This window comes from Schistocerca serialis, chromosome 2 (genome assembly GCF_023864345.2).
Source record: "Schistocerca serialis cubense isolate TAMUIC-IGC-003099 chromosome 2, iqSchSeri2.2, whole genome shotgun sequence".
Classification (NCBI taxonomy): domain Eukaryota; kingdom Metazoa; phylum Arthropoda; class Insecta; order Orthoptera; family Acrididae; genus Schistocerca; species Schistocerca serialis.
This window is the reverse complement of record NC_064639.1, coordinates 277904437-277927840: the sequence shown is the minus strand read 5'-3', so window position 1 is coordinate 277927840 and position 23404 is coordinate 277904437. Positions and strand designations below refer to the sequence as shown.

At 55.6% G+C, this 23404-nt stretch overlaps 35 non-coding genes across 35 annotated transcripts; all 35 read right to left on the bottom strand.

Moving 5' to 3' along the window:
• Window positions 1-52: 52 nt before the first annotated feature.
• Window positions 53-134, bottom strand: Trnal-aag (transfer RNA leucine (anticodon AAG)). The gene has a single exon. It is a non-coding gene; the product is annotated as a tRNA-Leu (tRNA).
• A 1083-nt stretch (window positions 135-1217) lies between these two features.
• Trnal-cag (transfer RNA leucine (anticodon CAG)) lies at window positions 1218-1299 on the bottom strand. The gene has a single exon. It is a non-coding gene; the product is annotated as a tRNA-Leu (tRNA).
• An 80-nt stretch (window positions 1300-1379) lies between these two features.
• Window positions 1380-1461, bottom strand: Trnal-aag (transfer RNA leucine (anticodon AAG)). The gene has a single exon. It is a non-coding gene; the product is annotated as a tRNA-Leu (tRNA).
• A 1083-nt stretch (window positions 1462-2544) lies between these two features.
• Window positions 2545-2626, bottom strand: Trnal-cag (transfer RNA leucine (anticodon CAG)). Its single transcript has one exon. It is a non-coding gene; the product is annotated as a tRNA-Leu (tRNA).
• An 80-nt stretch (window positions 2627-2706) lies between these two features.
• Window positions 2707-2788, bottom strand: Trnal-aag (transfer RNA leucine (anticodon AAG)). The gene has a single exon. It is a non-coding gene; the product is annotated as a tRNA-Leu (tRNA).
• A 1083-nt stretch (window positions 2789-3871) lies between these two features.
• Trnal-cag (transfer RNA leucine (anticodon CAG)) lies at window positions 3872-3953 on the bottom strand. The gene has a single exon. It is a non-coding gene; the product is annotated as a tRNA-Leu (tRNA).
• An 80-nt stretch (window positions 3954-4033) lies between these two features.
• On the bottom strand, window positions 4034-4115 carry Trnal-aag (transfer RNA leucine (anticodon AAG)). The gene has a single exon. It is a non-coding gene; the product is annotated as a tRNA-Leu (tRNA).
• Window positions 4116-5198: 1083 nt separating this feature from the next.
• Window positions 5199-5280, bottom strand: Trnal-cag (transfer RNA leucine (anticodon CAG)). Its single transcript has one exon. It is a non-coding gene; the product is annotated as a tRNA-Leu (tRNA).
• Window positions 5281-5360: 80 nt separating this feature from the next.
• Trnal-aag (transfer RNA leucine (anticodon AAG)) lies at window positions 5361-5442 on the bottom strand. The gene has a single exon. It is a non-coding gene; the product is annotated as a tRNA-Leu (tRNA).
• Window positions 5443-6525: 1083 nt separating this feature from the next.
• On the bottom strand, window positions 6526-6607 carry Trnal-cag (transfer RNA leucine (anticodon CAG)). Its single transcript has one exon. It is a non-coding gene; the product is annotated as a tRNA-Leu (tRNA).
• Window positions 6608-6687: 80 nt separating this feature from the next.
• On the bottom strand, window positions 6688-6769 carry Trnal-aag (transfer RNA leucine (anticodon AAG)). The gene has a single exon. It is a non-coding gene; the product is annotated as a tRNA-Leu (tRNA).
• A 1083-nt stretch (window positions 6770-7852) lies between these two features.
• On the bottom strand, window positions 7853-7934 carry Trnal-cag (transfer RNA leucine (anticodon CAG)). Its single transcript has one exon. It is a non-coding gene; the product is annotated as a tRNA-Leu (tRNA).
• Window positions 7935-8014: 80 nt separating this feature from the next.
• Window positions 8015-8096, bottom strand: Trnal-aag (transfer RNA leucine (anticodon AAG)). The gene has a single exon. It is a non-coding gene; the product is annotated as a tRNA-Leu (tRNA).
• Window positions 8097-9179: 1083 nt separating this feature from the next.
• Window positions 9180-9261, bottom strand: Trnal-cag (transfer RNA leucine (anticodon CAG)). Its single transcript has one exon. It is a non-coding gene; the product is annotated as a tRNA-Leu (tRNA).
• Window positions 9262-9341: 80 nt separating this feature from the next.
• Window positions 9342-9423, bottom strand: Trnal-aag (transfer RNA leucine (anticodon AAG)). The gene has a single exon. It is a non-coding gene; the product is annotated as a tRNA-Leu (tRNA).
• Window positions 9424-10506: 1083 nt separating this feature from the next.
• Trnal-cag (transfer RNA leucine (anticodon CAG)) lies at window positions 10507-10588 on the bottom strand. The gene has a single exon. It is a non-coding gene; the product is annotated as a tRNA-Leu (tRNA).
• An 80-nt stretch (window positions 10589-10668) lies between these two features.
• Window positions 10669-10750, bottom strand: Trnal-aag (transfer RNA leucine (anticodon AAG)). The gene has a single exon. It is a non-coding gene; the product is annotated as a tRNA-Leu (tRNA).
• A 1083-nt stretch (window positions 10751-11833) lies between these two features.
• On the bottom strand, window positions 11834-11915 carry Trnal-cag (transfer RNA leucine (anticodon CAG)). The gene has a single exon. It is a non-coding gene; the product is annotated as a tRNA-Leu (tRNA).
• Window positions 11916-11995: 80 nt separating this feature from the next.
• Window positions 11996-12077, bottom strand: Trnal-aag (transfer RNA leucine (anticodon AAG)). Its single transcript has one exon. It is a non-coding gene; the product is annotated as a tRNA-Leu (tRNA).
• Window positions 12078-13160: 1083 nt separating this feature from the next.
• Window positions 13161-13242, bottom strand: Trnal-cag (transfer RNA leucine (anticodon CAG)). The gene has a single exon. It is a non-coding gene; the product is annotated as a tRNA-Leu (tRNA).
• Window positions 13243-13322: 80 nt separating this feature from the next.
• Trnal-aag (transfer RNA leucine (anticodon AAG)) lies at window positions 13323-13404 on the bottom strand. The gene has a single exon. It is a non-coding gene; the product is annotated as a tRNA-Leu (tRNA).
• A 1083-nt stretch (window positions 13405-14487) lies between these two features.
• On the bottom strand, window positions 14488-14569 carry Trnal-cag (transfer RNA leucine (anticodon CAG)). The gene has a single exon. It is a non-coding gene; the product is annotated as a tRNA-Leu (tRNA).
• An 80-nt stretch (window positions 14570-14649) lies between these two features.
• Trnal-aag (transfer RNA leucine (anticodon AAG)) lies at window positions 14650-14731 on the bottom strand. The gene has a single exon. It is a non-coding gene; the product is annotated as a tRNA-Leu (tRNA).
• Window positions 14732-15814: 1083 nt separating this feature from the next.
• Window positions 15815-15896, bottom strand: Trnal-cag (transfer RNA leucine (anticodon CAG)). Its single transcript has one exon. It is a non-coding gene; the product is annotated as a tRNA-Leu (tRNA).
• Window positions 15897-15976: 80 nt separating this feature from the next.
• On the bottom strand, window positions 15977-16058 carry Trnal-aag (transfer RNA leucine (anticodon AAG)). Its single transcript has one exon. It is a non-coding gene; the product is annotated as a tRNA-Leu (tRNA).
• A 1083-nt stretch (window positions 16059-17141) lies between these two features.
• Window positions 17142-17223, bottom strand: Trnal-cag (transfer RNA leucine (anticodon CAG)). Its single transcript has one exon. It is a non-coding gene; the product is annotated as a tRNA-Leu (tRNA).
• An 80-nt stretch (window positions 17224-17303) lies between these two features.
• Trnal-aag (transfer RNA leucine (anticodon AAG)) lies at window positions 17304-17385 on the bottom strand. The gene has a single exon. It is a non-coding gene; the product is annotated as a tRNA-Leu (tRNA).
• Window positions 17386-18468: 1083 nt separating this feature from the next.
• Trnal-cag (transfer RNA leucine (anticodon CAG)) lies at window positions 18469-18551 on the bottom strand. Its single transcript has one exon. It is a non-coding gene; the product is annotated as a tRNA-Leu (tRNA).
• An 80-nt stretch (window positions 18552-18631) lies between these two features.
• On the bottom strand, window positions 18632-18713 carry Trnal-aag (transfer RNA leucine (anticodon AAG)). Its single transcript has one exon. It is a non-coding gene; the product is annotated as a tRNA-Leu (tRNA).
• Window positions 18714-19798: 1085 nt separating this feature from the next.
• On the bottom strand, window positions 19799-19880 carry Trnal-cag (transfer RNA leucine (anticodon CAG)). The gene has a single exon. It is a non-coding gene; the product is annotated as a tRNA-Leu (tRNA).
• Window positions 19881-19960: 80 nt separating this feature from the next.
• Trnal-aag (transfer RNA leucine (anticodon AAG)) lies at window positions 19961-20042 on the bottom strand. The gene has a single exon. It is a non-coding gene; the product is annotated as a tRNA-Leu (tRNA).
• Window positions 20043-21122: 1080 nt separating this feature from the next.
• Trnal-cag (transfer RNA leucine (anticodon CAG)) lies at window positions 21123-21204 on the bottom strand. Its single transcript has one exon. It is a non-coding gene; the product is annotated as a tRNA-Leu (tRNA).
• Window positions 21205-21284: 80 nt separating this feature from the next.
• Window positions 21285-21366, bottom strand: Trnal-aag (transfer RNA leucine (anticodon AAG)). Its single transcript has one exon. It is a non-coding gene; the product is annotated as a tRNA-Leu (tRNA).
• Window positions 21367-22449: 1083 nt separating this feature from the next.
• Trnal-cag (transfer RNA leucine (anticodon CAG)) lies at window positions 22450-22531 on the bottom strand. Its single transcript has one exon. It is a non-coding gene; the product is annotated as a tRNA-Leu (tRNA).
• Window positions 22532-22611: 80 nt separating this feature from the next.
• Trnal-aag (transfer RNA leucine (anticodon AAG)) lies at window positions 22612-22693 on the bottom strand. The gene has a single exon. It is a non-coding gene; the product is annotated as a tRNA-Leu (tRNA).
• Window positions 22694-23404: the final 711 nt, after the last annotated feature.

Here is a 23404-nt window from a genome sequence, read left to right as displayed (position 1 = left end):
GTTCTACCCCACGAGAACACACCGCAATGGCACAAAAACGAGAAGTAAAAATTGGCAGCGGTGGGATTCGAACCCACGCCTCCGAAGAGACTGGTGCCTTAAACCAGCGCCTTAGACCGCTCGGCCACGCTACCTACACCAGTGTTCCTGGCATTTGTAGAATGCAGTGCACGACACAGCTTCCTGATCTGTTGCGACTGGTTGCTCGAACATCGCACCTCAAACGACTGCCCTTTTCGAATAGAGATTAACTACACAGGCAGCTGCCAGCGCCCTGGTGCGGCGGCATCGCGTGTTTATAAGGATTCGGTAGTGCCACCTGCAGCCTGAGGAACATGAGCACAAAATCAGGAGGGCACCGTGATTTCAATCACTGGGTCACTATCGTCATTGCAGCGACAGCAAGGCAGAACTTTAAAAAGTGCCGTGACCCGGATTCGAGCCTGGGTTGTCGCGGCCACAACGCAATGTCCTGACCACTAGACGATCACGGCCACGGAGCCACCGCGGAATTCAACTCTCGCGACTGCAAGTGGCTGTGCACAGCAAAGCTCGGCCGACTGTGTCTCGCAACAGCTGTGTCAGACGCGGTCTCCATTATATGTATACTGGCAAACGAACGTGCCCGCGCTGATGGACACTGAGCAGAGTGGTTAGCTGCATTCAACCCCCGTGGCAATGTCTTGCAGTCCTCCAAGTCTGTTGGCCGCAGGTATGTGCCCGGATAAGAGGTGGACAGATGTCGCATCTCTCTCGCCGTCACTTGTGGCCGCGAATCATATTTTACGTAGTTTTCTGCAAGCGTCAGCGGAGCGTCAGTCGAGCTAAGTCGGGACAAGTCGCATAAGAGGAGCAATAAAATGTGCATTTCCGGTACCGGGAATCGAACCCAGGCCTCCTGGGCGAGAGCCAGGCATCCCAGCCACCAGACGACACCGGATAACGACACAAGCACTCGTCCAACAAACTCGGCGAGCGTCCACCCGCTACTTGACGACAACTGCAAAAATTAACGTTTCCACTTCGTAGAACGGCATGCTCGGGACGTATCTCGTGGAGACGAACGCCAGCAATCATGAGACCAAACTGCGCCGGTGAATCCTGTTGTTACACCACGCACCACTGTGCTACGACAGTTTAAGAAAGCGACGCTCACGCTTTGCTGCGCTTTTTCCTTCGCGGGAAATCAGTGCTCCTGTTTTCGAGACGGAAAACGTTGGCAGCGGTGGGATTCGAACCCACGCCTCCGAAGAGACTGGTGCCTGAAACCAGCGCCTTAGACCGCTCGGCCACGCTACCTACGCGACGCGGCGGTCACAGGAGCTGCGTTCTACCCCACGAGAACACACCGCAATGGCACAAAAACGAGAAGTAAAAATTGGCAGCGGTGGGATTCGAACCCACGCCTCCGAAGAGACTGGTGCCTTAAACCAGCGCCTTAGACCGCTCGGCCACGCTACCTACACCAGTGTTCCTGGCATTTGTAGAATGCAGTGCACGACACAGCTTCCTGATCTGTTGCGACTGGTTGCTCGAACATCGCACCTCAAACGACTGCCCTTTTCGAATAGAGATTAACTACACAGGCAGCTGCCAGCGCCCTGGTGCGGCGGCATCGCGTGTTTATAAGGATTCGGTAGTGCCACCTGCAGCCTGAGGAACATGAGCACAAAATCAGGAGGGCACCGTGATTTCAATCACTGGGTCACTATCGTCATTGCAGCGACAGCAAGGCAGAACTTTAAAAAGTGCCGTGACCCGGATTCGAGCCTGGGTTGTCGCGGCCACAACGCAATGTCCTGACCACTAGACGATCACGGCCACGGAGCCACCGCGGAATTCAACTCTCGCGACTGCAAGTGGCTGTGCACAGCAAAGCTCGGCCGACTGTGTCTCGCAACAGCTGTGTCAGACGCGGTCTCCATTATATGTATACTGGCAAACGAACGTGCCCGCGCTGATGGACACTGAGCAGAGTGGTTAGCTGCATTCAACCCCCGTGGCAATGTCTTGCAGTCCTCCAAGTCTGTTGGCCGCAGGTATGTGCCCGGATAAGAGGTGGACAGATGTCGCATCTCTCTCGCCGTCACTTGTGGCCGCGAATCATATTTTACGTAGTTTTCTGCAAGCGTCAGCGGAGCGTCAGTCGAGCTAAGTCGGGACAAGTCGCATAAGAGGAGCAATAAAATGTGCATTTCCGGTACCGGGAATCGAACCCAGGCCTCCTGGGCGAGAGCCAGGCATCCCAGCCACCAGACGACACCGGATAACGACACAAGCACTCGTCCAACAAACTCGGCGAGCGTCCACCCGCTACTTGACGACAACTGCAAAAATTAACGTTTCCACTTCGTAGAACGGCATGCTCGGGACGTATCTCGTGGAGACGAACGCCAGCAATCATGAGACCAAACTGCGCCGGTGAATCCTGTTGTTACACCACGCACCACTGTGCTACGACAGTTTAAGAAAGCGACGCTCACGCTTTGCTGCGCTTTTTCCTTCGCGGGAAATCAGTGCTCCTGTTTTCGAGACGGAAAACGTTGGCAGCGGTGGGATTCGAACCCACGCCTCCGAAGAGACTGGTGCCTGAAACCAGCGCCTTAGACCGCTCGGCCACGCTACCTACGCGACGCGGCGGTCACAGGAGCTGCGTTCTACCCCACGAGAACACACCGCAATGGCACAAAAACGAGAAGTAAAAATTGGCAGCGGTGGGATTCGAACCCACGCCTCCGAAGAGACTGGTGCCTTAAACCAGCGCCTTAGACCGCTCGGCCACGCTACCTACACCAGTGTTCCTGGCATTTGTAGAATGCAGTGCACGACACAGCTTCCTGATCTGTTGCGACTGGTTGCTCGAACATCGCACCTCAAACGACTGCCCTTTTCGAATAGAGATTAACTACACAGGCAGCTGCCAGCGCCCTGGTGCGGCGGCATCGCGTGTTTATAAGGATTCGGTAGTGCCACCTGCAGCCTGAGGAACATGAGCACAAAATCAGGAGGGCACCGTGATTTCAATCACTGGGTCACTATCGTCATTGCAGCGACAGCAAGGCAGAACTTTAAAAAGTGCCGTGACCCGGATTCGAGCCTGGGTTGTCGCGGCCACAACGCAATGTCCTGACCACTAGACGATCACGGCCACGGAGCCACCGCGGAATTCAACTCTCGCGACTGCAAGTGGCTGTGCACAGCAAAGCTCGGCCGACTGTGTCTCGCAACAGCTGTGTCAGACGCGGTCTCCATTATATGTATACTGGCAAACGAACGTGCCCGCGCTGATGGACACTGAGCAGAGTGGTTAGCTGCATTCAACCCCCGTGGCAATGTCTTGCAGTCCTCCAAGTCTGTTGGCCGCAGGTATGTGCCCGGATAAGAGGTGGACAGATGTCGCATCTCTCTCGCCGTCACTTGTGGCCGCGAATCATATTTTACGTAGTTTTCTGCAAGCGTCAGCGGAGCGTCAGTCGAGCTAAGTCGGGACAAGTCGCATAAGAGGAGCAATAAAATGTGCATTTCCGGTACCGGGAATCGAACCCAGGCCTCCTGGGCGAGAGCCAGGCATCCCAGCCACCAGACGACACCGGATAACGACACAAGCACTCGTCCAACAAACTCGGCGAGCGTCCACCCGCTACTTGACGACAACTGCAAAAATTAACGTTTCCACTTCGTAGAACGGCATGCTCGGGACGTATCTCGTGGAGACGAACGCCAGCAATCATGAGACCAAACTGCGCCGGTGAATCCTGTTGTTACACCACGCACCACTGTGCTACGACAGTTTAAGAAAGCGACGCTCACGCTTTGCTGCGCTTTTTCCTTCGCGGGAAATCAGTGCTCCTGTTTTCGAGACGGAAAACGTTGGCAGCGGTGGGATTCGAACCCACGCCTCCGAAGAGACTGGTGCCTGAAACCAGCGCCTTAGACCGCTCGGCCACGCTACCTACGCGACGCGGCGGTCACAGGAGCTGCGTTCTACCCCACGAGAACACACCGCAATGGCACAAAAACGAGAAGTAAAAATTGGCAGCGGTGGGATTCGAACCCACGCCTCCGAAGAGACTGGTGCCTTAAACCAGCGCCTTAGACCGCTCGGCCACGCTACCTACACCAGTGTTCCTGGCATTTGTAGAATGCAGTGCACGACACAGCTTCCTGATCTGTTGCGACTGGTTGCTCGAACATCGCACCTCAAACGACTGCCCTTTTCGAATAGAGATTAACTACACAGGCAGCTGCCAGCGCCCTGGTGCGGCGGCATCGCGTGTTTATAAGGATTCGGTAGTGCCACCTGCAGCCTGAGGAACATGAGCACAAAATCAGGAGGGCACCGTGATTTCAATCACTGGGTCACTATCGTCATTGCAGCGACAGCAAGGCAGAACTTTAAAAAGTGCCGTGACCCGGATTCGAGCCTGGGTTGTCGCGGCCACAACGCAATGTCCTGACCACTAGACGATCACGGCCACGGAGCCACCGCGGAATTCAACTCTCGCGACTGCAAGTGGCTGTGCACAGCAAAGCTCGGCCGACTGTGTCTCGCAACAGCTGTGTCAGACGCGGTCTCCATTATATGCATACTGGCAAACGAACGTGCCCGCGCTGATGGACACTGAGCAGAGTGGTTAGCTGCATTCAACCCCCGTGGCAATGTCTTGCAGTCCTCCAAGTCTGTTGGCCGCAGGTATGTGCCCGGATAAGAGGTGGACAGATGTCGCATCTCTCTCGCCGTCACTTGTGGCCGCGAATCATATTTTACGTAGTTTTCTGCAAGCGTCAGCGAAGCGTCAGTCGAGCTAAGTCGGGACAAGTCGCATAAGAGGAGCAATAAAATGTGCATTTCCGGTACCGGGAATCGAACCCAGGCCTCCTGGGCGAGAGCCAGGCATCCCAGCCACCAGACGACACCGGATAACGACACAAGCACTCGTCCAACAAACTCGGCGAGCGTCCACCCGCTACTTGACGACAACTGCAAAAATTAACGTTTCCACTTCGTAGAACGGCATGCTCGGGACGTATCTCGTGGAGACGAACGCCAGCAATCATGAGACCAAACTGCGCCGGTGAATCCTGTTGTTACACCACGCACCACTGTGCTACGACAGTTTAAGAAAGCGACGCTCACGCTTTGCTGCGCTTTTTCCTTCGCGGGAAATCAGTGCTCCTGTTTTCGAGACGGAAAACGTTGGCAGCGGTGGGATTCGAACCCACGCCTCCGAAGAGACTGGTGCCTGAAACCAGCGCCTTAGACCGCTCGGCCACGCTACCTACGCGACGCGGCGGTCACAGGAGCTGCGTTCTACCCCACGAGAACACACCGCAATGGCACAAAAACGAGAAGTAAAAATTGGCAGCGGTGGGATTCGAACCCACGCCTCCGAAGAGACTGGTGCCTTAAACCAGCGCCTTAGACCGCTCGGCCACGCTACCTACACCAGTGTTCCTGGCATTTGTAGAATGCAGTGCACGACACAGCTTCCTGATCTGTTGCGACTGGTTGCTCGAACATCGCACCTCAAACGACTGCCCTTTTCGAATAGAGATTAACTGCACAGGCAGCTGCCAGCGCCCTGGTGCGGCGGCATCGCGTGTTTATAAGGATTCGGTAGTGCCACCTGCAGCCTGAGGAACATGAGCACAAAATCAGGAGGGCACCGTGATTTCAATCACTGGGTCACTATCGTCATTGCAGCGACAGCAAGGCAGAACTTTAAAAAGTGCCGTGACCCGGATTCGAGCCTGGGTTGTCGCGGCCACAACGCAATGTCCTGACCACTAGACGATCACGGCCACGGAGCCACCGCGGAATTCAACTCTCGCGACTGCAAGTGGCTGTGCACAGCAAAGCTCGGCCGACTGTGTCTCGCAACAGCTGTGTCAGACGCGGTCTCCATTATATGTATACTGGCAAACGAACGTGCCCGCGCTGATGGACACTGAGCAGAGTGGTTAGCTGCATTCAACCCCCGTGGCAATGTCTTGCAGTCCTCCAAGTCTGTTGGCCGCAGGTATGTGCCCGGATAAGAGGTGGACAGATGTCGCATCTCTCTCGCCGTCACTTGTGGCCGCGAATCATATTTTACGTAGTTTTCTGCAAGCGTCAGCGGAGCGTCAGTCGAGCTAAGTCGGGACAAGTCGCATAAGAGGAGCAATAAAATGTGCATTTCCGGTACCGGGAATCGAACCCAGGCCTCCTGGGCGAGAGCCAGGCATCCCAGCCACCAGACGACACCGGATAACGACACAAGCACTCGTCCAACAAACTCGGCGAGCGTCCACCCGCTACTTGACGACAACTGCAAAAATTAACGTTTCCACTTCGTAGAACGGCATGCTCGGGACGTATCTCGTGGAGACGAACGCCAGCAATCATGAGACCAAACTGCGCCGGTGAATCCTGTTGTTACACCACGCACCACTGTGCTACGACAGTTTAAGAAAGCGACGCTCACGCTTTGCTGCGCTTTTTCCTTCGCGGGAAATCAGTGCTCCTGTTTTCGAGACGGAAAACGTTGGCAGCGGTGGGATTCGAACCCACGCCTCCGAAGAGACTGGTGCCTGAAACCAGCGCCTTAGACCGCTCGGCCACGCTACCTACGCGACGCGGCGGTCACAGGAGCTGCGTTCTACCCCACGAGAACACACCGCAATGGCACAAAAACGAGAAGTAAAAATTGGCAGCGGTGGGATTCGAACCCACGCCTCCGAAGAGACTGGTGCCTTAAACCAGCGCCTTAGACCGCTCGGCCACGCTACCTACACCAGTGTTCCTGGCATTTGTAGAATGCAGTGCACGACACAGCTTCCTGATCTGTTGCGACTGGTTGCTCGAACATCGCACCTCAAACGACTGCCCTTTTCGAATAGAGATTAACTACACAGGCAGCTGCCAGCGCCCTGGTGCGGCGGCATCGCGTGTTTATAAGGATTCGGTAGTGCCACCTGCAGCCTGAGGAACATGAGCACAAAATCAGGAGGGCACCGTGATTTCAATCACTGGGTCACTATCGTCATTGCAGCGACAGCAAGGCAGAACTTTAAAAAGTGCCGTGACCCGGATTCGAGCCTGGGTTGTCGCGGCCACAACGCAATGTCCTGACCACTAGACGATCACGGCCACGGAGCCACCGCGGAATTCAACTCTCGCGACTGCAAGTGGCTGTGCACAGCAAAGCTCGGCCGACTGTGTCTCGCAACAGCTGTGTCAGACGCGGTCTCCATTATATGCATACTGGCAAACGAACGTGCCCGCGCTGATGGACACTGAGCAGAGTGGTTAGCTGCATTCAACCCCCGTGGCAATGTCTTGCAGTCCTCCAAGTCTGTTGGCCGCAGGTATGTGCCCGGATAAGAGGTGGACAGATGTCGCATCTCTCTCGCCGTCACTTGTGGCCGCGAATCATATTTTACGTAGTTTTCTGCAAGCGTCAGCGGAGCGTCAGTCGAGCTAAGTCGGGACAAGTCGCATAAGAGGAGCAATAAAATGTGCATTTCCGGTACCGGGAATCGAACCCAGGCCTCCTGGGCGAGAGCCAGGCATCCCAGCCACCAGACGACACCGGATAACGACACAAGCACTCGTCCAACAAACTCGGCGAGCGTCCACCCGCTACTTGACGACAACTGCAAAAATTAACGTTTCCACTTCGTAGAACGGCATGCTCGGGACGTATCTCGTGGAGACGAACGCCAGCAATCATGAGACCAAACTGCGCCGGTGAATCCTGTTGTTACACCACGCACCACTGTGCTACGACAGTTTAAGAAAGCGACGCTCACGCTTTGCTGCGCTTTTTCCTTCGCGGGAAATCAGTGCTCCTGTTTTCGAGACGGAAAACGTTGGCAGCGGTGGGATTCGAACCCACGCCTCCGAAGAGACTGGTGCCTGAAACCAGCGCCTTAGACCGCTCGGCCACGCTACCTACGCGACGCGGCGGTCACAGGAGCTGCGTTCTACCCCACGAGAACACACCGCAATGGCACAAAAACGAGAAGTAAAAATTGGCAGCGGTGGGATTCGAACCCACGCCTCCGAAGAGACTGGTGCCTTAAACCAGCGCCTTAGACCGCTCGGCCACGCTACCTACACCAGTGTTCCTGGCATTTGTAGAATGCAGTGCACGACACAGCTTCCTGATCTGTTGCGACTGGTTGCTCGAACATCGCACCTCAAACGACTGCCCTTTTCGAATAGAGATTAACTACACAGGCAGCTGCCAGCGCCCTGGTGCGGCGGCATCGCGTGTTTATAAGGATTCGGTAGTGCCACCTGCAGCCTGAGGAACATGAGCACAAAATCAGGAGGGCACCGTGATTTCAATCACTGGGTCACTATCGTCATTGCAGCGACAGCAAGGCAGAACTTTAAAAAGTGCCGTGACCCGGATTCGAGCCTGGGTTGTCGCGGCCACAACGCAATGTCCTGACCACTAGACGATCACGGCCACGGAGCCACCGCGGAATTCAACTCTCGCGACTGCAAGTGGCTGTGCACAGCAAAGCTCGGCCGACTGTGTCTCGCAACAGCTGTGTCAGACGCGGTCTCCATTATATGCATACTGGCAAACGAACGTGCCCGCGCTGATGGACACTGAGCAGAGTGGTTAGCTGCATTCAACCCCCGTGGCAATGTCTTGCAGTCCTCCAAGTCTGTTGGCCGCAGGTATGTGCCCGGATAAGAGGTGGACAGATGTCGCATCTCTCTCGCCGTCACTTGTGGCCGCGAATCATATTTTACGTAGTTTTCTGCAAGCGTCAGCGGAGCGTCAGTCGAGCTAAGTCGGGACAAGTCGCATAAGAGGAGCAATAAAATGTGCATTTCCGGTACCGGGAATCGAACCCAGGCCTCCTGGGCGAGAGCCAGGCATCCCAGCCACCAGACGACACCGGATAACGACACAAGCACTCGTCCAACAAACTCGGCGAGCGTCCACCCGCTACTTGACGACAACTGCAAAAATTAACGTTTCCACTTCGTAGAACGGCATGCTCGGGACGTATCTCGTGGAGACGAACGCCAGCAATCATGAGACCAAACTGCGCCGGTGAATCCTGTTGTTACACCACGCACCACTGTGCTACGACAGTTTAAGAAAGCGACGCTCACGCTTTGCTGCGCTTTTTCCTTCGCGGGAAATCAGTGCTCCTGTTTTCGAGACGGAAAACGTTGGCAGCGGTGGGATTCGAACCCACGCCTCCGAAGAGACTGGTGCCTGAAACCAGCGCCTTAGACCGCTCGGCCACGCTACCTACGCGACGCGGCGGTCACAGGAGCTGCGTTCTACCCCACGAGAACACACCGCAATGGCACAAAAACGAGAAGTAAAAATTGGCAGCGGTGGGATTCGAACCCACGCCTCCGAAGAGACTGGTGCCTTAAACCAGCGCCTTAGACCGCTCGGCCACGCTACCTACACCAGTGTTCCTGGCATTTGTAGAATGCAGTGCACGACACAGCTTCCTGATCTGTTGCGACTGGTTGCTCGAACATCGCACCTCAAACGACTGCCCTTTTCGAATAGAGATTAACTACACAGGCAGCTGCCAGCGCCCTGGTGCGGCGGCATCGCGTGTTTATAAGGATTCGGTAGTGCCACCTGCAGCCTGAGGAACATGAGCACAAAATCAGGAGGGCACCGTGATTTCAATCACTGGGTCACTATCGTCATTGCAGCGACAGCAAGGCAGAACTTTAAAAAGTGCCGTGACCCGGATTCGAGCCTGGGTTGTCGCGGCCACAACGCAATGTCCTGACCACTAGACGATCACGGCCACGGAGCCACCGCGGAATTCAACTCTCGCGACTGCAAGTGGCTGTGCACAGCAAAGCTCGGCCGACTGTGTCTCGCAACAGCTGTGTCAGACGCGGTCTCCATTATATGTATACTGGCAAACGAACGTGCCCGCGCTGATGGACACTGAGCAGAGTGGTTAGCTGCATTCAACCCCCGTGGCAATGTCTTGCAGTCCTCCAAGTCTGTTGGCCGCAGGTATGTGCCCGGATAAGAGGTGGACAGATGTCGCATCTCTCTCGCCGTCACTTGTGGCCGCGAATCATATTTTACGTAGTTTTCTGCAAGCGTCAGCGGAGCGTCAGTCGAGCTAAGTCGGGACAAGTCGCATAAGAGGAGCAATAAAATGTGCATTTCCGGTACCGGGAATCGAACCCAGGCCTCCTGGGCGAGAGCCAGGCATCCCAGCCACCAGACGACACCGGATAACGACACAAGCACTCGTCCAACAAACTCGGCGAGCGTCCACCCGCTACTTGACGACAACTGCAAAAATTAACGTTTCCACTTCGTAGAACGGCATGCTCGGGACGTATCTCGTGGAGACGAACGCCAGCAATCATGAGACCAAACTGCGCCGGTGAATCCTGTTGTTACACCACGCACCACTGTGCTACGACAGTTTAAGAAAGCGACGCTCACGCTTTGCTGCGCTTTTTCCTTCGCGGGAAATCAGTGCTCCTGTTTTCGAGACGGAAAACGTTGGCAGCGGTGGGATTCGAACCCACGCCTCCGAAGAGACTGGTGCCTGAAACCAGCGCCTTAGACCGCTCGGCCACGCTACCTACGCGACGCGGCGGTCACAGGAGCTGCGTTCTACCCCACGAGAACACACCGCAATGGCACAAAAACGAGAAGTAAAAATTGGCAGCGGTGGGATTCGAACCCACGCCTCCGAAGAGACTGGTGCCTTAAACCAGCGCCTTAGACCGCTCGGCCACGCTACCTACACCAGTGTTCCTGGCATTTGTAGAATGCAGTGCACGACACAGCTTCCTGATCTGTTGCGACTGGTTGCTCGAACATCGCACCTCAAACGACTGCCCTTTTCGAATAGAGATTAACTACACAGGCAGCTGCCAGCGCCCTGGTGCGGCGGCATCGCGTGTTTATAAGGATTCGGTAGTGCCACCTGCAGCCTGAGGAACATGAGCACAAAATCAGGAGGGCACCGTGATTTCAATCACTGGGTCACTATCGTCATTGCAGCGACAGCAAGGCAGAACTTTAAAAAGTGCCGTGACCCGGATTCGAGCCTGGGTTGTCGCGGCCACAACGCAATGTCCTGACCACTAGACGATCACGGCCACGGAGCCACCGCGGAATTCAACTCTCGCGACTGCAAGTGGCTGTGCACAGCAAAGCTCGGCCGACTGTGTCTCGCAACAGCTGTGTCAGACGCGGTCTCCATTATATGCATACTGGCAAACGAACGTGCCCGCGCTGATGGACACTGAGCAGAGTGGTTAGCTGCATTCAACCCCCGTGGCAATGTCTTGCAGTCCTCCAAGTCTGTTGGCCGCAGGTATGTGCCCGGATAAGAGGTGGACAGATGTCGCATCTCTCTCGCCGTCACTTGTGGCCGCGAATCATATTTTACGTAGTTTTCTGCAAGCGTCAGCGGAGCGTCAGTCGAGCTAAGTCGGGACAAGTCGCATAAGAGGAGCAATAAAATGTGCATTTCCGGTACCGGGAATCGAACCCAGGCCTCCTGGGCGAGAGCCAGGCATCCCAGCCACCAGACGACACCGGATAACGACACAAGCACTCGTCCAACAAACTCGGCGAGCGTCCACCCGCTACTTGACGACAACTGCAAAAATTAACGTTTCCACTTCGTAGAACGGCATGCTCGGGACGTATCTCGTGGAGACGAACGCCAGCAATCATGAGACCAAACTGCGCCGGTGAATCCTGTTGTTACACCACGCACCACTGTGCTACGACAGTTTAAGAAAGCGACGCTCACGCTTTGCTGCGCTTTTTCCTTCGCGGGAAATCAGTGCTCCTGTTTTCGAGACGGAAAACGTTGGCAGCGGTGGGATTCGAACCCACGCCTCCGAAGAGACTGGTGCCTGAAACCAGCGCCTTAGACCGCTCGGCCACGCTACCTACGCGACGCGGCGGTCACAGGAGCTGCGTTCTACCCCACGAGAACACACCGCAATGGCACAAAAACGAGAAGTAAAAATTGGCAGCGGTGGGATTCGAACCCACGCCTCCGAAGAGACTGGTGCCTTAAACCAGCGCCTTAGACCGCTCGGCCACGCTACCTACACCAGTGTTCCTGGCATTTGTAGAATGCAGTGCACGACACAGCTTCCTGATCTGTTGCGACTGGTTGCTCGAACATCGCACCTCAAACGACTGCCCTTTTCGAATAGAGATTAACTACACAGGCAGCTGCCAGCGCCCTGGTGCGGCGGCATCGCGTGTTTATAAGGATTCGGTAGTGCCACCTGCAGCCTGAGGAACATGAGCACAAAATCAGGAGGGCACCGTGATTTCAATCACTGGGTCACTATCGTCATTGCAGCGACAGCAAGGCAGAACTTTAAAAAGTGCCGTGACCCGGATTCGAGCCTGGGTTGTCGCGGCCACAACGCAATGTCCTGACCACTAGACGATCACGGCCACGGAGCCACCGCGGAATTCAACTCTCGCGACTGCAAGTGGCTGTGCACAGCAAAGCTCGGCCGACTGTGTCTCGCAACAGCTGTGTCAGACGCGGTCTCCATTATATGCATACTGGCAAACGAACGTGCCCGCGCTGATGGACACTGAGCAGAGTGGTTAGCTGCATTCAACCCCCGTGGCAATGTCTTGCAGTCCTCCAAGTCTGTTGGCCGCAGGTATGTGCCCGGATAAGAGGTGGACAGATGTCGCATCTCTCTCGCCGTCACTTGTGGCCGCGAATCATATTTTACGTAGTTTTCTGCAAGCGTCAGCGGAGCGTCAGTCGAGCTAAGTCGGGACAAGTCGCATAAGAGGAGCAATAAAATGTGCATTTCCGGTACCGGGAATCGAACCCAGGCCTCCTGGGCGAGAGCCAGGCATCCCAGCCACCAGACGACACCGGATAACGACACAAGCACTCGTCCAACAAACTCGGCGAGCGTCCACCCGCTACTTGACGACAACTGCAAAAATTAACGTTTCCACTTCGTAGAACGGCATGCTCGGGACGTATCTCGTGGAGACGAACGCCAGCAATCATGAGACCAAACTGCGCCGGTGAATCCTGTTGTTACACCACGCACCACTGTGCTACGACAGTTTAAGAAAGCGACGCTCACGCTTTGCTGCGCTTTTTCCTTCGCGGGAAATCAGTGCTCCTGTTTTCGAGACGGAAAACGTTGGCAGCGGTGGGATTCGAACCCACGCCTCCGAAGAGACTGGTGCCTGAAACCAGCGCCTTAGACCGCTCGGCCACGCTACCTACGCGACGCGGCGGTCACAGGAGCTGCGTTCTACCCCACGAGAACACACCGCAATGGCACAAAAACGAGAAGTAAAAATTGGCAGCGGTGGGATTCGAACCCACGCCTCCGAAGAGACTGGTGCCTTAAACCAGCGCCTTAGACCGCTCGGCCACGCTACCTACACCAGTGTTCCTGGCATTTGTAGAATGCAGTGCACGACACAGCTTCCTGATCTGTTGCGACTGGTTGCTCGAACATCGCACCTCAAACGACTGCCCTTTTCGAATAGAGATTAACTACACAGGCAGCTGCCAGCGCCCTGGTGCGGCGGCATCGCGTGTTTATAAGGATTCGGTAGTGCCACCTGCAGCCTGAGGAACATGAGCACAAAATCAGGAGGGCACCGTGATTTCAATCACTGGGTCACTATCGTCATTGCAGCGACAGCAAGGCAGAACTTTAAAAAGTGCCGTGACCCGGATTCGAGCCTGGGTTGTCGCGGCCACAACGCAATGTCCTGACCACTAGACGATCACGGCCACGGAGCCACCGCGGAATTCAACTCTCGCGACTGCAAGTGGCTGTGCACAGCAAAGCTCGGCCGACTGTGTCTCGCAACAGCTGTGTCAGACGCGGTCTCCATTATATGTATACTGGCAAACGAACGTGCCCGCGCTGATGGACACTGAGCAGAGTGGTTAGCTGCATTCAACCCCCGTGGCAATGTCTTGCAGTCCTCCAAGTCTGTTGGCCGCAGGTATGTGCCCGGATAAGAGGTGGACAGATGTCGCATCTCTCTCGCCGTCACTTGTGGCCGCGAATCATATTTTACGTAGTTTTCTGCAAGCGTCAGCGGAGCGTCAGTCGAGCTAAGTCGGGACAAGTCGCATAAGAGGAGCAATAAAATGTGCATTTCCGGTACCGGGAATCGAACCCAGGCCTCCTGGGCGAGAGCCAGGCATCCCAGCCACCAGACGACACCGGATAACGACACAAGCACTCGTCCAACAAACTCGGCGAGCGTCCACCCGCTACTTGACGACAACTGCAAAAATTAACGTTTCCACTTCGTAGAACGGCATGCTCGGGACGTATCTCGTGGAGACGAACGCCAGCAATCATGAGACCAAACTGCGCCGGTGAATCCTGTTGTTACACCACGCACCACTGTGCTACGACAGTTTAAGAAAGCGACGCTCACGCTTTGCTGCGCTTTTTCCTTCGCGGGAAATCAGTGCTCCTGTTTTCGAGACGGAAAACGTTGGCAGCGGTGGGATTCGAACCCACGCCTCCGAAGAGACTGGTGCCTGAAACCAGCGCCTTAGACCGCTCGGCCACGCTACCTACGCGACGCGGCGGTCACAGGAGCTGCGTTCTACCCCACGAGAACACACCGCAATGGCACAAAAACGAGAAGTAAAAATTGGCAGCGGTGGGATTCGAACCCACGCCTCCGAAGAGACTGGTGCCTTAAACCAGCGCCTTAGACCGCTCGGCCACGCTACCTACACCAGTGTTCCTGGCATTTGTAGAATGCAGTGCACGACACAGCTTCCTGATCTGTTGCGACTGGTTGCTCGAACATCGCACCTCAAACGACTGCCCTTTTCGAATAGAGATTAACTACACAGGCAGCTGCCAGCGCCCTGGTGCGGCGGCATCGCGTGTTTATAAGGATTCGGTAGTGCCACCTGCAGCCTGAGGAACATGAGCACAAAATCAGGAGGGCACCGTGATTTCAATCACTGGGTCACTATCGTCATTGCAGCGACAGCAAGGCAGAACTTTAAAAAGTGCCGTGACCCGGATTCGAGCCTGGGTTGTCGCGGCCACAACGCAATGTCCTGACCACTAGACGATCACGGCCACGGAGCCACCGCGGAATTCAACTCTCGCGACTGCAAGTGGCTGTGCACAGCAAAGCTCGGCCGACTGTGTCTCGCAACAGCTGTGTCAGACGCGGTCTCCATTATATGCATACTGGCAAACGAACGTGCCCGCGCTGATGGACACTGAGCAGAGTGGTTAGCTGCATTCAACCCCCGTGGCAATGTCTTGCAGTCCTCCAAGTCTGTTGGCCGCAGGTATGTGCCCGGATAAGAGGTGGACAGATGTCGCATCTCTCTCGCCGTCACTTGTGGCCGCGAATCATATTTTACGTAGTTTTCTGCAAGCGTCAGCGGAGCGTCAGTCGAGCTAAGTCGGGACAAGTCGCATAAGAGGAGCAATAAAATGTGCATTTCCGGTACCGGGAATCGAACCCAGGCCTCCTGGGCGAGAGCCAGGCATCCCAGCCACCAGACGACACCGGATAACGACACAAGCACTCGTCCAACAAACTCGGCGAGCGTCCACCCGCTACTTGACGACAACTGCAAAAATTAACGTTTCCACTTCGTAGAACGGCATGCTCGGGACGTATCTCGTGGAGACGAACGCCAGCAATCATGAGACCAAACTGCGCCGGTGAATCCTGTTGTTACACCACGCACCACTGTGCTACGACAGTTTAAGAAAGCGACGCTCACGCTTTGCTGCGCTTTTTCCTTCGCGGGAAATCAGTGCTCCTGTTTTCGAGACGGAAAACGTTGGCAGCGGTGGGATTCGAACCCACGCCTCCGAAGAGACTGGTGCCTGAAACCAGCGCCTTAGACCGCTCGGCCACGCTACCTACGCGACGCGGCGGTCACAGGAGCTGCGTTCTACCCCACGAGAACACACCGCAATGGCACAAAAACGAGAAGTAAAAATTGGCAGCGGTGGGATTCGAACCCACGCCTCCGAAGAGACTGGTGCCTTAAACCAGCGCCTTAGACCGCTCGGCCACGCTACCTACACCAGTGTTCCTGGCATTTGTAGAATGCAGTGCACGACACAGCTTCCTGATCTGTTGCGACTGGTTGCTCGAACATCGCACCTCAAACGACTGCCCTTTTCGAATAGAGATTAACTACACAGGCAGCTGCCAGCGCCCTGGTGCGGCGGCATCGCGTGTTTATAAGGATTCGGTAGTGCCACCTGCAGCCTGAGGAACATGAGCACAAAATCAGGAGGGCACCGTGATTTCAATCACTGGGTCACTATCGTCATTGCAGCGACAGCAAGGCAGAACTTTAAAAAGTGCCGTGACCCGGATTCGAGCCTGGGTTGTCGCGGCCACAACGCAATGTCCTGACCACTAGACGATCACGGCCACGGAGCCACCGCGGAATTCAACTCTCGCGACTGCAAGTGGCTGTGCACAGCAAAGCTCGGCCGACTGTGTCTCGCAACAGCTGTGTCAGACGCGGTCTCCATTATATGTATACTGGCAAACGAACGTGCCCGCGCTGATGGACACTGAGCAGAGTGGTTAGCTGCATTCAACCCCCGTGGCAATGTCTTGCAGTCCTCCAAGTCTGTTGGCCGCAGGTATGTGCCCGGATAAGAGGTGGACAGATGTCGCATCTCTCTCGCCGTCACTTGTGGCCGCGAATCATATTTTACGTAGTTTTCTGCAAGCGTCAGCGGAGCGTCAGTCGAGCTAAGTCGGGACAAGTCGCATAAGAGGAGCAATAAAATGTGCATTTCCGGTACCGGGAATCGAACCCAGGCCTCCTGGGCGAGAGCCAGGCATCCCAGCCACCAGACGACACCGGATAACGACACAAGCACTCGTCCAACAAACTCGGCGAGCGTCCACCCGCTACTTGACGACAACTGCAAAAATTAACGTTTCCACTTCGTAGAACGGCATGCTCGGGACGTATCTCGTGGAGACGAACGCCAGCAATCATGAGACCAAACTGCGCCGGTGAATCCTGTTGTTACACCACGCACCACTGTGCTACGACAGTTTAAGAAAGCGACGCTCACGCTTTGCTGCGCTTTTTCCTTCGCGGGAAATCAGTGCTCCTGTTTTCGAGACGGAAAACGTTGGCAGCGGTGGGATTCGAACCCACGCCTCCGAAGAGACTGGTGCCTGAAACCAGCGCCTTAGACCGCTCGGCCACGCTACCTACGCGACGCGGCGGTCACAGGAGCTGCGTTCTACCCCACGAGAACACACCGCAATGGCACAAAAACGAGAAGTAAAAATTGGCAGCGGTGGGATTCGAACCCACGCCTCCGAAGAGACTGGTGCCTTAAACCAGCGCCTTAGACCGCTCGGCCACGCTACCTACACCAGTGTTCCTGGCATTTGTAGAATGCAGTGCACGACACAGCTTCCTGATCTGTTGCGACTGGTTGCTCGAACATCGCACCTCAAACGACTGCCCTTTTCGAATAGAGATTAACTACACAGGCAGCTGCCAGCGCCCTGGTGCGGCGGCATCGCGTGTTTATAAGGATTCGGTAGTGCCACCTGCAGCCTGAGGAACATGAGCACAAAATCAGGAGGGCACCGTGATTTCAATCACTGGGTCACTATCGTCATTGCAGCGACAGCAAGGCAGAACTTTAAAAAGTGCCGTGACCCGGATTCGAGCCTGGGTTGTCGCGGCCACAACGCAATGTCCTGACCACTAGACGATCACGGCCACGGAGCCACCGCGGAATTCAACTCTCGCGACTGCAAGTGGCTGTGCACAGCAAAGCTCGGCCGACTGTGTCTCGCAACAGCTGTGTCAGACGCGGTCTCCATTATATGTATACTGGCAAACGAACGTGCCCGCGCTGATGGACACTGAGCAGAGTGGTTAGCTGCATTCAACCCCCGTGGCAATGTCTTGCAGTCCTCCAAGTCTGTTGGCCGCAGGTATGTGCCCGGATAAGAGGTGGACAGATGTCGCATCTCTCTCGCCGTCACTTGTGGCCGCGAATCATATTTTACGTAGTTTTCTGCAAGCGTCAGCGGAGCGTCAGTCGAGCTAAGTCGGGACAAGTCGCATAAGAGGAGCAATAAAATGTGCATTTCCGGTACCGGGAATCGAACCCAGGCCTCCTGGGCGAGAGCCAGGCATCCCAGCCACCAGACGACACCGGATAACGACACAAGCACTCGTCCAACAAACTCGGCGAGCGTCCACCCGCTACTTGACGACAACTGCAAAAATTAACGTTTCCACTTCGTAGAACGGCATGCTCGGGACGTATCTCGTGGAGACGAACGCCAGCAATCATGAGACCAAACTGCGCCGGTGAATCCTGTTGTTACACCACGCACCACTGTGCTACGACAGTTTAAGAAAGCGACGCTCACGCTTTGCTGCGCTTTTTCCTTCGCGGGAAATCAGTGCTCCTGTTTTCGAGACGGAAAACGTTGGCAGCGGTGGGATTCGAAACCCACGCCTCCGAAGAGACTGGTGCCTGAAACCAGCGCCTTAGACCGCTCGGCCACGCTACCTACGCGACGCGGCGGTCACAGGAGCTGCGTTCTACCCCACGAGAACACACCGCAATGGCACAAAAACGAGAAGTAAAAATTGGCAGCGGTGGGATTCGAACCCACGCCTCCGAAGAGACTGGTGCCTTAAACCAGCGCCTTAGACCGCTCGGCCACGCTACCTACACCAGTGTTCCTGGCATTTGTAGAATGCAGTGCACGACACAGCTTCCTGATCTGTTGCGACTGGTTGCTCGAACATCGCACCTCAAACGACTGCCCTTTTCGAATAGAGATTAACTACACAGGCAGCTGCCAGCGCCCCTGGTGCGGCGGCATCGCGTGTTTATAAGGATTCGGTAGTGCCACCTGCAGCCTGAGGAACATGAGCACAAAATCAGGAGGGCACCGGTGATTTCAATCACTGGGTCACTATCGTCATTGCAGCGACAGCAAGGCAGAACTTTAAAAAGTGCCGTGACCCGGATTCGAGCCTGGGTTGTCGCGGCCACAACGCAATGTCCTGACCACTAGACGATCACGGCACGGAGCCACCGCGGAATTCAACTCTCGCGACTGCAAGTGGCTGTGCACAGCAAAGCTCGGCCGACTGTGTCTCGCAACAGCTGTTGTCAGACGCGGTCTCCATTATATGCATACTGGCAAACGAACGTGCCCGCGCTGATGGGACACTGAGCAGAGTGGTTAGCTGCATTCAACCCCCGTGGCAATGTCTTGCAGTCCTCCAAGTCTGTTGGCCGCAGGTATGTGCCCGGATAAGAGGTGGACAGATGTCGCATCTCTCTCGCCGTCACTTGTGGCCGCGAATCATATTTTACGTAGTTTTCTGCAAGCGTCAGCGGAGCGTCAGTCGAGCTAAGTCGGGACAAGTCGCATAAGAGGAGCAATAAAATGTGCATTTCCGGTACCGGGAATCGAACCCAGGCCTCCTGGGCGAGAGCCAGGCATCCCAGCCACCAGACGACACCGGATAACGACACAAGCACTCGTCCAACAAACTCGGCGAGCGTCCACCCGCTACTTGACGACAACTGCAAAAATTAACGTTTCCACTTCGTAGAACGGCATGCTCGGGACGTATCTCGTGGAGACGAACGCCAGCAATCATGAGACCAAACTGCGCGGTGAATCCTGTTGTTACACCACGCACCACTGTGCTACGACAGTTTAAGAAAGCGACGCTCACGCTTTGCTGCGCTTTTTCCTTCGCGGGAAATCAGTGCTCCTGTTTTCGAGACGGAAAACGTTGGCAGCGGTGGGATTCGAACCCACGCCTCCGAAGAGACTGGTGCCTGAAACCAGCGCCTTAGACCGCTCGGCCACGCTACCTACGCGACGCGGCGGTCACAGGAGCTGCGTTCTACCCCACGAGAACACACCGCAATGGCACAAAAACGAGAAGTAAAAATTGGCAGCGGTGGGATTCGAACCCACGCCTCCGAAGAGACTGGTGCCTTAAACCAGCGCCTTAGACCGCTCGGCCACGCTACCTACACCAGTGTTCCTGGCATTTGTAGAATGCAGTGCACGACACAGCTTCCTGATCTGTTGCGACTGGTTGCTCGAACATCGCACCTCAAACGACTGCCCTTTTCGAATAGAGATTAACTACACAGGCAGCTGCCAGCGCCCTGGTGCGGCGGCATCGCGTTATAAGGATTCGGTAGTGCCACCTGCAGCCTGAGGAACATGAGCACAAAATCAGGAGGGCACCGTGATTTCAATCACTGGGTCACTATCGTCATTGCAGCGACAGCAAGGCAGAACTTTAAAAAGTGCCGTGACCCGGATTCGAGCCTGGGTTGTCGCGGCCACAACGCAATGTCCTGACCACTAGACGATCACGGCCACGGAGCCACCGCGGAATTCAACTCTCGCGACTGCAAGTGGCTGTGCACAGCAAAGCTCGGCCGACTGTGTCTCGCAACAGCTGTGTCAGACGCGGTCTCCATTATATGCATACTGGCAAACGAACGTGCCCGCGCTGATGGACACTGAGCAGAGTGGTTAGCTGCATTCAACCCCCGTGGCAATGTCTTGCAGTCCTCCAAGTCTGTTGGCCGCAGGTATGTGCCCGGATAAGAGGTGGACAGATGTCGCATCTCTCTCGCCGTCACTTGTGGCCGCGAATCATATTTTACGTAGTTTTCTGCAAGCGTCAGCGGAGCGTCAGTCGAGCTAAGTCGGGACAAGTCGCATAAGAGGAGCAATAAAATGTGCATTTCCGGTACCGGGAATCGAACCCAGGCCTCCTGGGCGAGAGCCAGGCATCCCAGCCACCAGACGACACCGGATAACGACACAAGCACTCGTCCAACAAACTCGGCGAGCGTCCACCCGCTACTTGACGACAACTGCAAAAATTAACGTTTCCACTTCGTAGAACGGCATGCTCGGGACGTATCTCGTGGAGACGAACGCCAGCAATCATGAGACCAAACTGCGCCGGTGAATCCTGTTGTTACACCACGCACCACTGTGCTACGACAGTTTAAGAAAGCGACGCTCACGCTTTGCTGCGCTTTTTCCTTCGCGGGAAATCAGTGCTCCTGTTTTCGAGACGGAAAACGTTGGCAGCGGTGGGATTCGAACCCACGCCTCCGAAGAGACTGGTGCCTGAAACCAGCGCCTTAGACCGCTCGGCCACGCTACCTACGCGACGCGGCGGTCACAGGAGCTGCGTTCTACCCCACGAGAACACACCGCAATGGCACAAAAACGAGAAGTAAAAATTGGCAGCGGTGGGATTCGAACCCACGCCTCCGAAGAGACTGGTGCCTTAAACCAGCGCCTTAGACCGCTCGGCCACGCTACCTACACCAGTGTTCCTGGCATTTGTAGAATGCAGTGCACGACACAGCTTCCTGATCTGTTGCGACTGGTTGCTCGAACATCGCACCTCAAACGACTGCCCTTTTCGAATAGAGATTAACTACACAGGCAGCTGCCAGCGCCCTGGTGCGGCGGCATCGCGTGTTTATAAGGATTCGGTAGTGCCACCTGCAGCCTGAGGAACATGAGCACAAAATCAGGAGGGCACCGTGATTTCAATCACTGGGTCACTATCGTCATTGCAGCGACAGCAAGGCAGAACTTTAAAAAGTGCCGTGACCCGGATTCGAGCCTGGGTTGTCGCGGCCACAACGCAATGTCCTGACCACTAGACGATCACGGCCACGGAGCCACCGCGGAATTCAACTCTCGCGACTGCAAGTGGCTGTGCACAGCAAAGCTCGGCCGACTGTGTCTCGCAACAGCTGTGTCAGACGCGGTCTCCATTATATGTATACTGGCAAACGAACGTGCCCGCGCTGATGGACACTGAGCAGAGTGGTTAGCTGCATTCAACCCCCGTGGCAATGTCTTGCAGTCCTCCAAGTCTGTTGGCCGCAGGTATGTGCCCGGATAAGAGGTGGACAGATGTCGCATCTCTCTCGCCGTCACTTGTGGCCGCGAATCATATTTTACGTAGTTTTCTGCAAGCGTCAGCGGAGCGTCAGTCGAGCTAAGTCGGGACAAGTCGCATAAGAGGAGCAATAAAATGTGCATTTCCGGTACCGGGAATCGAACCCAGGCCTCCTGGGCGAGAGCCAGGCATCCCAGCCACCAGACGACACCGGATAACGACACAAGCACTCGTCCAACAAACTCGGCGAGCGTCCACCCGCTACTTGACGACAACTGCAAAAATTAACGTTTCCACTTCGTAGAACGGCATGCTCGGGACGTATCTCGTGGAGACGAACGCCAGCAATCATGAGACCAAACTGCGCCGGTGAATCCTGTTGTTACACCACGCACCACTGTGCTACGACAGTTTAAGAAAGCGACGCTCACGCTTTGCTGCGCTTTTTCCTTCGCGGGAAATCAGTGCTCCTGTTTTCGAGACGGAAAACGTTGGCAGCGGTGGGATTCGAACCCACGCCTCCGAAGAGACTGGTGCCTGAAACCAGCGCCTTAGACCGCTCGGCCACGCTACCTACGCGACGCGGCGGTCACAGGAGCTGCGTTCTACCCCACGAGAACACACCGCAATGGCACAAAAACGAGAAGTAAAAATTGGCAGCGGTGGGATTCGAACCCACGCCTCCGAAGAGACTGGTGCCTTAAACCAGCGCCTTAGACCGCTCGGCCACGCTACCTACACCAGTGTTCCTGGCATTTGTAGAATGCAGTGCACGACACAGCTTCCTGATCTGTTGCGACTGGTTGCTCGAACATCGCACCTCAAACGACTGCCCTTTTCGAATAGAGATTAACTACACAGGCAGCTGCCAGCGCCCTGGTGCGGCGGCATCGCGTGTTTATAAGGATTCGGTAGTGCCACCTGCAGCCTGAGGAACATGAGCACAAAATCAGGAGGGCACCGTGATTTCAATCACTGGGTCACTATCGTCATTGCAGCGACAGCAAGGCAGAACTTTAAAAAGTGCCGTGACCCGGATTCGAGCCTGGGTTGTCGCGGCCACAACGCAATGTCCTGACCACTAGACGATCACGGCCACGGAGCCACCGCGGAATTCAACTCTCGCGACTGCAAGTGGCTGTGCACAGCAAAGCTCGGCCGACTGTGTCTCGCAACAGCTGTGTCAGACGCGGTCTCCATTATATGTATACTGGCAAACGAACGTGCCCGCGCTGATGGACACTGAGCAGAGTGGTTAGCTGCATTCAACCCCCGTGGCAATGTCTTGCAGTCCTCCAAGTCTGTTGGCCGCAGGTATGTGCCCGGATAAGAGGTGGACAGATGTCGCATCTCTCTCGCCGTCACTTGTGGCCGCGAATCATATTTTACGTAGTTTTCTGCAAGCGTCAGCGGAGCGTCAGTCGAGCTAAGTCGGGACAAGTCGCAT